Source organism: Phaethon lepturus, unplaced genomic scaffold (genome assembly GCF_000687285.1).
Source record: "Phaethon lepturus isolate BGI_N335 unplaced genomic scaffold, ASM68728v1 scaffold14630, whole genome shotgun sequence".
NCBI lineage: Eukaryota > Metazoa > Chordata > Aves > Phaethontiformes > Phaethontidae > Phaethon > Phaethon lepturus.
In genome coordinates this window covers 29,376-37,486 of record NW_010509955.1, presented here as the reverse complement: position 1 = coordinate 37,486, position 8,111 = coordinate 29,376, and the positions used below count along the sequence as shown (strand labels likewise).

Here is an 8,111-nt window from a genome sequence, read left to right as displayed (position 1 = left end):
GAGCGGTCTATGGTATCTCGGTGTCATTCCCAGCCAGTCATCAGAGAAGCTCATAACTGAACTTTGTGGTTACAATATCTGTCTCAAATATGGGTAGTGGAAACTGTAACAGCAGTTTCATTATCTAGCAAGGTTATATACAGACCACAAAGATACCATGGACTTGATATTCTAGTGGTTAAAGTAAATCTAAGTGTCCTGCAAATAATGCATTGTAACTGAGAGATCTGGATCTCCCTGTAACTTTTCTGTTTGTTTGTTAATATATGCTCAATCCTGATGTTTGTGCAGCCTGTTTCTAAACACAGGTGAAGAGCAAGTTTACTACAAAACGTACCTGATTGGGTCACTTTGGCTCTTGTTAAATAGTACCCTATTTGGCAAGTAGTGCCATTGAAATATTTGTGATTACTCTCAAAGCAAGGTGCTGTTTAAAGTGAGCAAAGGTGTTGGAGTTTGACTTATATAATGAATCTCAATCATGTGTGCTGTTAATTATATCTTAGATACATAGCAAATGTAATAATTACTTTGTGGCAAGTCAGATATTTAAACTGGGTATGAATGTTAGCAGCCCTTCCAATCTGTTCTTGGTTTTGCAGGGAGGCAGTTATGGTACACTCAAGAAAAGGCATCCAGAAAGAGGTGATACAAATTTTCCCCAATCAAAATGAGGTGTCATTTGGAAATAGGTCTGTTTTTGTCCAAGTCCCTTGATGTTTAGGGCTGAAGAAAGAATTATGAGTTATTTCATTTTGAGGATTATACTTTAATAAGCTAGCAATTTATACCAAGTGTGCAATGCTAAAAATGAAATGGAACTTTGTGCTATTTTCTATAACCGGGTAATATTTTGTTAGCACTGCAGGTCAGTAAAGCTGTCTGCCAAAAATATCCTTCATTATAAACCAGCTTATAAATACTTTATTAAAACCTCTCATGTGGTAGTAGGGAAGACTACTAACTAAACATCTGTTTTGAGTCTCTTTGTAGTAGTGTACAAACAGCCTATCAAATCTGGAAAGCAGGCAGTGGGATAAAGATACTTGTCTCTAAGGAGCTGTGCTGGACATGCTTACTCTCAAAATTGCTGTAATCTGATTGAAGGGCTCAGTGTTAAAGGTTGCAGGCTTGTGGAACATTTGTCCCCAGTGGATAGTATATGCTCTAGGAGAAATGCTTTTCTGCAGGTCTTTCTGCTGCTTGCATTCTTGTTGTACACGGACACTTTTCTAGTGAGTGGCCAGCTGGGTTATTGCACTCTTAATCAACTGTCATCATCTTTAATGACATTAGGTTTAAGCTCCTGCAGTGCAGCTGGATGTTTTTGTGTTGTTGGTGGTCTCATCTGAGGCCTTCCTGTAATCTTTCAGATCAGCCGTGATGCTTGCTTTTCTTGTCTTCTGATTGCAGTCTCTGGCTTAGCTTTTCCTCACAGCCAGGTCCCAGACTACTTGTGTGACTTGCTCTTGATGTCGCCCAGTACCTTGTTCTTTCTCTCTGTCCTGGAATGCCTCTGTGGCTAACGTGTAGGGCTTAGAAACGGAAAGCTCTCGCCACATCTACTATAATAAACAGGAATTTACTCCTTACTTACTGTTGCAGCATCCCTATATAAGGCCAGCAGGCTGTTCTGATGCTCATCTTGAAAATATTGTTTCTTTACAATGTTAACAAGGACTGTTTAAAAAAGAGCTCTGAATTCCACACAAGAGTGTAGCTTTTCAAGGAGGTGAAGCACCCACAGCCTCTGCTATGCACCCAAAGCTAGGAAGTTTGAGACACTTAGATCCTATGAGCAGCTGAGCACTTTTTATTTGGCTATTTCAATTTCAAATAGGAATGGGATTTCTGAAATTACTTTGAGTTCCACTGATTTTCCATGGTGTGTCTGAATCATTTAAGCCCTTTTTCAAAATATACTATCAAGTATATTGTTATGCAGGTTGTTAAATTACCTTTGTTTTGGTGCTGGATGCTATTTCACTCTGATTCTACTGGTGCAATTCTGACATCAAGAGAAAAAAAAAATTACACCTGTGGCAAAGAGGTAACTGCTCTAGAAAGCTAGGAAGAGGAGTTAAAATGTTAATTAAATCATATTAATGCAGAACACAAACCTTTTGAACTTTTGATACACATTATTGCTTAGAAATAAGAGTTGCTAACTGCAACCAAAATTCAAGAGGAAAGAAACTCTGTTTCTTCTTCATTATAAAGAAATGAAAATGCTTGGAGGGGTAGGGGTAAATGCAGCACAGTGTGCAGTGTGATAAGAAAAAAACAAACCCACAAACTGTTCGGCATTGATTTGACATTGTTTCACATGGATCAAAAAGCAAAGGCTCAAAAAACTTCAACTTCGGAATAGGGGGATGGTGGCCAGGGAATCCTGTCACTACTTAAGCTTGCTGGCATCGATGATCCATTTGATTGGTGTTTGTGTATTTTTGGCCTCTGTAGCAGTTGGAGGCCTGTTGTTATTACTTTGGTCTGAAGATACAGCTTCAGTTTTCACATCATCTTCATGCAGCTTCTATGTTGAAATAGCTGCTGGTAACGTTTTGTATTGGATTTGTTGAGGTGATTACTTAGTATTCATACGACACTCGTAAAATGCTGCAGAAATTAGATACATTGCTTTTATTTTTTTATTTTTACCTTTCTTTTGAACTTTCTTCATAGACAAATGAAAAGGTTGGTTATAACATTCCAGGAGTCTACATCAGCTACATGTTCCTGACTGATTGCATAACTTTTAGTAGTCTTAAGAGCTTTTAGTTAGGATTGGCAGTACACTAAAAGTGACTCAAGCACCTTCTGCTGTGAGATACTAGTAAAGTGATGGGACGTGCTACAGTATTTCTGCATCCAGTGGGCTGAAAAGGGTTTTTCATGTACTTGCTTTAGATCCTAACCTACATTCTTTTTACATTGGGGATTTGCAATTTTAAGGGTAGCAGTGTATTAACAGTCTTTTGTACTTTTGCATCAACGCCAAAGAGCTAAAAGAGAGATTACATGGTTTAAAACAAACCAGTGAACTGAAAGAGCTGGAGTCTGCTTTAGCTCCATTCCTGACCTCACTGTGTGACCTTGGACAAAAAGTTCAATATGTTTCTGCTTCAGTTACTACATCAGTTAAATAGAGGTAACTGTATGAGCCAAAGAGCACTGTTGCTAGAAGATTTTTGTTTGCATAGACCTTCTGTGAATCTCTGGCACTGAAAAATTTTTATCTACATGTGAGACCAAAAATGTTCATGTTCATTCATAGAACTACATTACCAGCACAACACTTTCATATTACATCACATAAAAAATAGTTCAGTGGAAGATATAAGGAAATATAAAGACTATTTTTGAGCTCTCATGTATTCATTTTCTGGTAATACCTTCATAGCTGTTTCAATGTGGATTTTTCCTGTAGCCTAGTGAGCCGTGGTCAGAGTATTGACAGTAAAGTACATAATGTGTTTTAAGAGAAGTAAGATTTATTAATTTAATTCTTTGGTGAAAAAGATTTTCATATAATTGATTATCTGCTCAGATAGCCTGAGTCATGTAGTAATAATAAAAATTTTCATTCAGCGCCAGACCATTATCAGCTAGAGTAGCAAACAGATCGATCGATACCAGTTACGATATCCTGCTGTCTAAGCCTGCAATGGGAAAGACATGATTGAATTGCTTAGATGTTATTTAGGGTCAGTCATCTGACTCTGTCCTTTCAGTTTTTAATTTCCACATGAGCCTCTGCAGGTCTAATGAAAATGTGTTCTGGACAGTGCTAAGGCCTCTTAGTTGGGGGACATGGTAATTTCTGAGTGTCAGTGGAGGGAGATTCTTCCCTGTAGTGCAGCCCCCTTTTGCTGAGCTGACACTGCTCATTCATTTAGCCCAAAGTCTCGGTGGGTTTGGGACTTCCTCTGCCTTTTTCTGTGTCACCCCTCTGTGCCTGGGCAAGGGGCTTATTAAGACTGGATCTAGAAGAAAGGAAGTGTTAAGACAGCTGTGCTCTAGTGACCCACAGCTGTAATGTGATTGTAACCATGAGTTGCCGCCACCACTTTAGACTGTCAATATGTTGGTTTATGGTTTGAAATTTACCTCCAAAAGTGTTACAGCTTGTTGTCAGAGACAAGCCTGTGTCTCTGTGGATGCCAAACACCGCACCTGTGGCAGTGAGTTGCTTTCCCTGGTTTAAAACAGGTAGAGTCTGCACTGGCTGCACCACAGACAAGACTGATACATGAATGTCATATTCTTTCTGTCAAAACTGTGTGTAGACCTGGGAGCAGCTGAGAGTCAAGAATCCAATAATTAATTTTTACAGGCATGAATTCAGTGTTCATAGTAAGTTCTCCTGATATGTTTCTCCTGCTTCTGAATGGGTATTGAAGAGGTCTGCCAGCTCCTGACACACTCCCACTGCAACCCCATTCGCTTTAATTGTGTGTGTGTGTATGTGCTTTGTAGTGGCATCTATGCATGATCTGGTTACAATTTTGAGGTGACCTGCTTAGAGCTCTGTTTCTTGTATACTGTCTTCTCCGAGCCACCCTTTGCAGGCGACAAGAGGTCCTTTGATAGGAAGAGGGACTTCAGCCTCACTGAAATATGTCTTTGTGGGGAGATGAGAACAAAAATCAGAGCACTAGTAGTGGTGGAGGAGCCTTTTGCTTGCAAGTGGCTTGCTTTAAATGTGGCTTGTTATTGCCTGAAGGTTGCTCTCATGTGATAGCTGTTCAGTGTCATGTGGAACTGGAGTTTGCAGGCTCACTTTGATTTTGGATGGGTAGTTGCATATGTGTTGAAAATTGCTGTTATTAGTGATAACTGGCAGTCTCCATCAGGACACTGTATACTGACAGAGCCCTCAGGACTGAACTCTGCTTTAAATCCAATGTGATTGAGGCATGTTGGCAAGGTTACAGTTTGAAAAAAAAACTTTCATCTGCCACTCCTTGTCTGAGGCTCCAGAGCTACCAGACTTGAACATGTCAGCAGTGCCTAAATGCTGGATGGGAGGCCATTGAACTTAGACTCAGTGGTCACAAATTACTGTCATTTGATAAAGTAGCTAATAAAAGATATTGCATTGTCTCATATTAAGTCCACTACCACTACTGAGGCATGACGCTGGAGGAGTCTGCTGCTTTTATCCTCTGGAGGGAAAGTGCTGGGCACTTCTGCGAGAAGACTAAAACTGGACTACATTTGCATCTTGTTTCTGGTTGCTGCAATGTTTTGGGTTTTTTTCCTCAGTTTCTGGCTACCAAAACCTCTGTAGCCTATGTAGGGGTTTTTCGTAGTTTCCTCTGCTACCTGTCACTATATATTTTAGTATCCCGTTATGACAAGGTACCTTCTTAACTGCAATTTCTGGACATTTGCAGGAAATTTTCAACATTTTGTCAAAAATCTTGTATGCCCTCCTGGAAAGTAGCATCAGCTTCAGAAGCCTTGGGGTTCCCATCTGTGTTCCTGTTTTTCCCTTATGTCAGGCTGTCTCTGGCTTTGAACTGGTTCTTCCCGGGCTCCTTGTGCCTGGATCCAGGCTGGAATAGCTTGCCTTATTTTAGCAACAGGAGAGAAGCTGAACACGAGCCCAGAGACTGAAGGAAAGCAGGGATGTGCCACGAGGTATTGACAGCACTGGTTCCTGATCTTTCTTGACTTGCGGTGCTGCCATAGAGACCTCCTACCTACTCCCCAGAATGGATAACATGCCAAGGTATCCTAGAGCTAGGTTTTTAGGCCTTTCCCTGCAAAGCATCATAGGGCTAGCCATTTTTGTAAGGGTTTAAGCCAGACTTAGAATATTTACTTTTTAAGAAAACTCTATTTCTTGGTCAAGGACTTTGTACCATTCAGCTCTGCAGACACATGAAGACATTTAGCCTAATCTGAAATCACAAAGACTAATTGTTCTATAGGTAGGTGTGAAAGAAGCCTGAAAAACTGTCTTAGGGATCATAAAGGCTCCCCTTGCACTCAGACTGGGTGCATCCTAAAGTAATAGGTGGGTGTTATTAAAAAAGTGGTATTTTAAGCATCTATGATGGACACGAGATTCTTATAAATGCTGTGAATTACATAAATTTGTCTATTCAGCCTTGAGGATGTAGGGTTTTTCAGATTGTGCGGCGTTTTTGGTCCATCTCCATGTCTTGTTTTGCAAAATGAATGCTTCCATGTCCTACTTGTATTGCATCTTCCTGTTTAGGTTCTCTCCAAGCTTTGAATATATGTCAAGTTTTAGAGAGTGGTGTTGCAGCTTTAGTATCCCATCTAGGTGGATCATATTTTATTTAAAAGGTGACCACACAGAGTTTTAAAACTGCTTGCTTGCCTAGTTTCTTTCAGCATTTGCTTGGTTTGTTTTTTAAATAATGCTAGCTAATACCATATCTTTATTGTATCTCTGCTTACAAATCTTAGATGGATTAAAGAGAAAAGTTTTGTTTCTCACTACCGTAGAAGAGGTAGGCTTCTAACATATCAGGCGATCATGTGATACTCCCTCCTTCCTCCTTTGGACTGTTCTATTATGGTTCTTCTGTAGCTGCTGAGGTTTCTGAGAATAGATTCATTAATATATTCAGTCCATAAAGGCACAAGGTAAGAGCCTTTTCGAGAACAAGACAATTCTGGGTTAATTTCAGCCTACATGGTTGTCTTCTTTGCTCCCCCTGTATTCTGTTTGGTTACAGCAGACAGCAAATCACTCTTTTACATTGGACAGTGATGTTTTTGAATATATAAAAGTTAATCCCTGAAAAGAAGCATTCAAGCAAAAACCAAATTATCTATAACCTTAGTCCTTCCTTGAAGAAAGGGAGTAGTGTTTCCAGAAGATATGGGAAGTTCTGAGATCACTCTGGTAAAGAAAATGATGCTGTTACTGTACTAAACAACTCTTTTCTCCTCCAGTTTCTTAGCATCCTGGTCACAGTGACCTTGTGTGTTTGCGGAATCTTTGATTTGAATAGATTAAGAGCACTTGCTTACATACCTGACTCAGGTTTTTGTTGACTATAGATAGCCTTGTCCTTCACTTGAATTCTTTCTGACTTATCATTGGAACACGGTAGTTTTGTAGTGCTGTTACATATACTTCAAGTTATGAAGTAATATGAATGATATCTCCAGTAAAAAAAAAATTAATTAAGAAAATTATAAACCAAGGTAGAACTTAGTATAACAGGCTGCAAGGGCTTTTTCTAGAGCACTACAGAAAGCAGTTAGCAAGAGTCAATACACAAAGGTGCTTGTTGAAAATGGGCAATAGAGGAAGTTATAAACATGTAGAAAAAGGGCAGTAGGGCACTTAATTTTCCATGATGATGTTGTGATTTTGGGTATCCTGAAGTTAACTGTAGCTGTCCCAAAAGGTTTCACGTCTTTCAGTCAGCAGCTTATGAGTAGTCAATTCTTGGATATGCATGACTTTTTTTCTTATCCCAGAGGACTGCTTATTCAGGCTCTCCTTGGTTAATAAATTGGTGAAAGAGCTAAAAATAATGAAACAGAAAAGGAGCTGCAGATCATAGAGTATCTTATGTACTCTTTATAAATTGGTACACAAAAAAGATTGATCTGAGGAGAACTGATCCCTGATGGAAGGAGATCTTGCAAGTGGGTTTCCTCTAAGAGGGATCACTTGGCTTTCTAGGTGGCATAAGTGGTATCCTTGTACTGTACATTGCAACATGGACTGAAATTCCCTAGGTGCTTTGCATACCATTGTACTAATGCAAGAAGTACATGTTGTGGCCAGAATGTATGTGCAGCTATTTTCTGCTTGAGCCACGTTATTGAAGGCTTCAGAGTGGGTGAAAACAAATACCATGGCCTAAGACTTCCCTTCTGTAACAAAAAGAAGTAAGTAGTCTGGTTTTGTATTTCTGATGATGGTGGGTATTGTTGTTGTTATTGTTGTAAATCCTCCTCTTTGCAATTGCTGACAGCCATGAGAACAGCTGTAGTAATAGTTTTCATTCTGTACCACTAGTCTCATTGACTGTGGATACTATTAACTAAACAAAGGCATTTTAAAAACTGGATATAAAATGATTAATTCAAACACTGAGAATAATATCCTGCTG

At 39.4% G+C, this 8,111-nt stretch overlaps 1 protein-coding gene across 1 annotated transcript in view; it reads left to right on the top strand.

Annotated features, from left to right (window-relative positions):
- Positions 1-8,111, top strand: part of NME7 (NME/NM23 family member 7) — a gene marked incomplete at its 5' end in the record, with an annotated part of 69,752 nt that overhangs the window by 38,488 nt on the left and 23,153 nt on the right. The window lies entirely within an intron of this gene.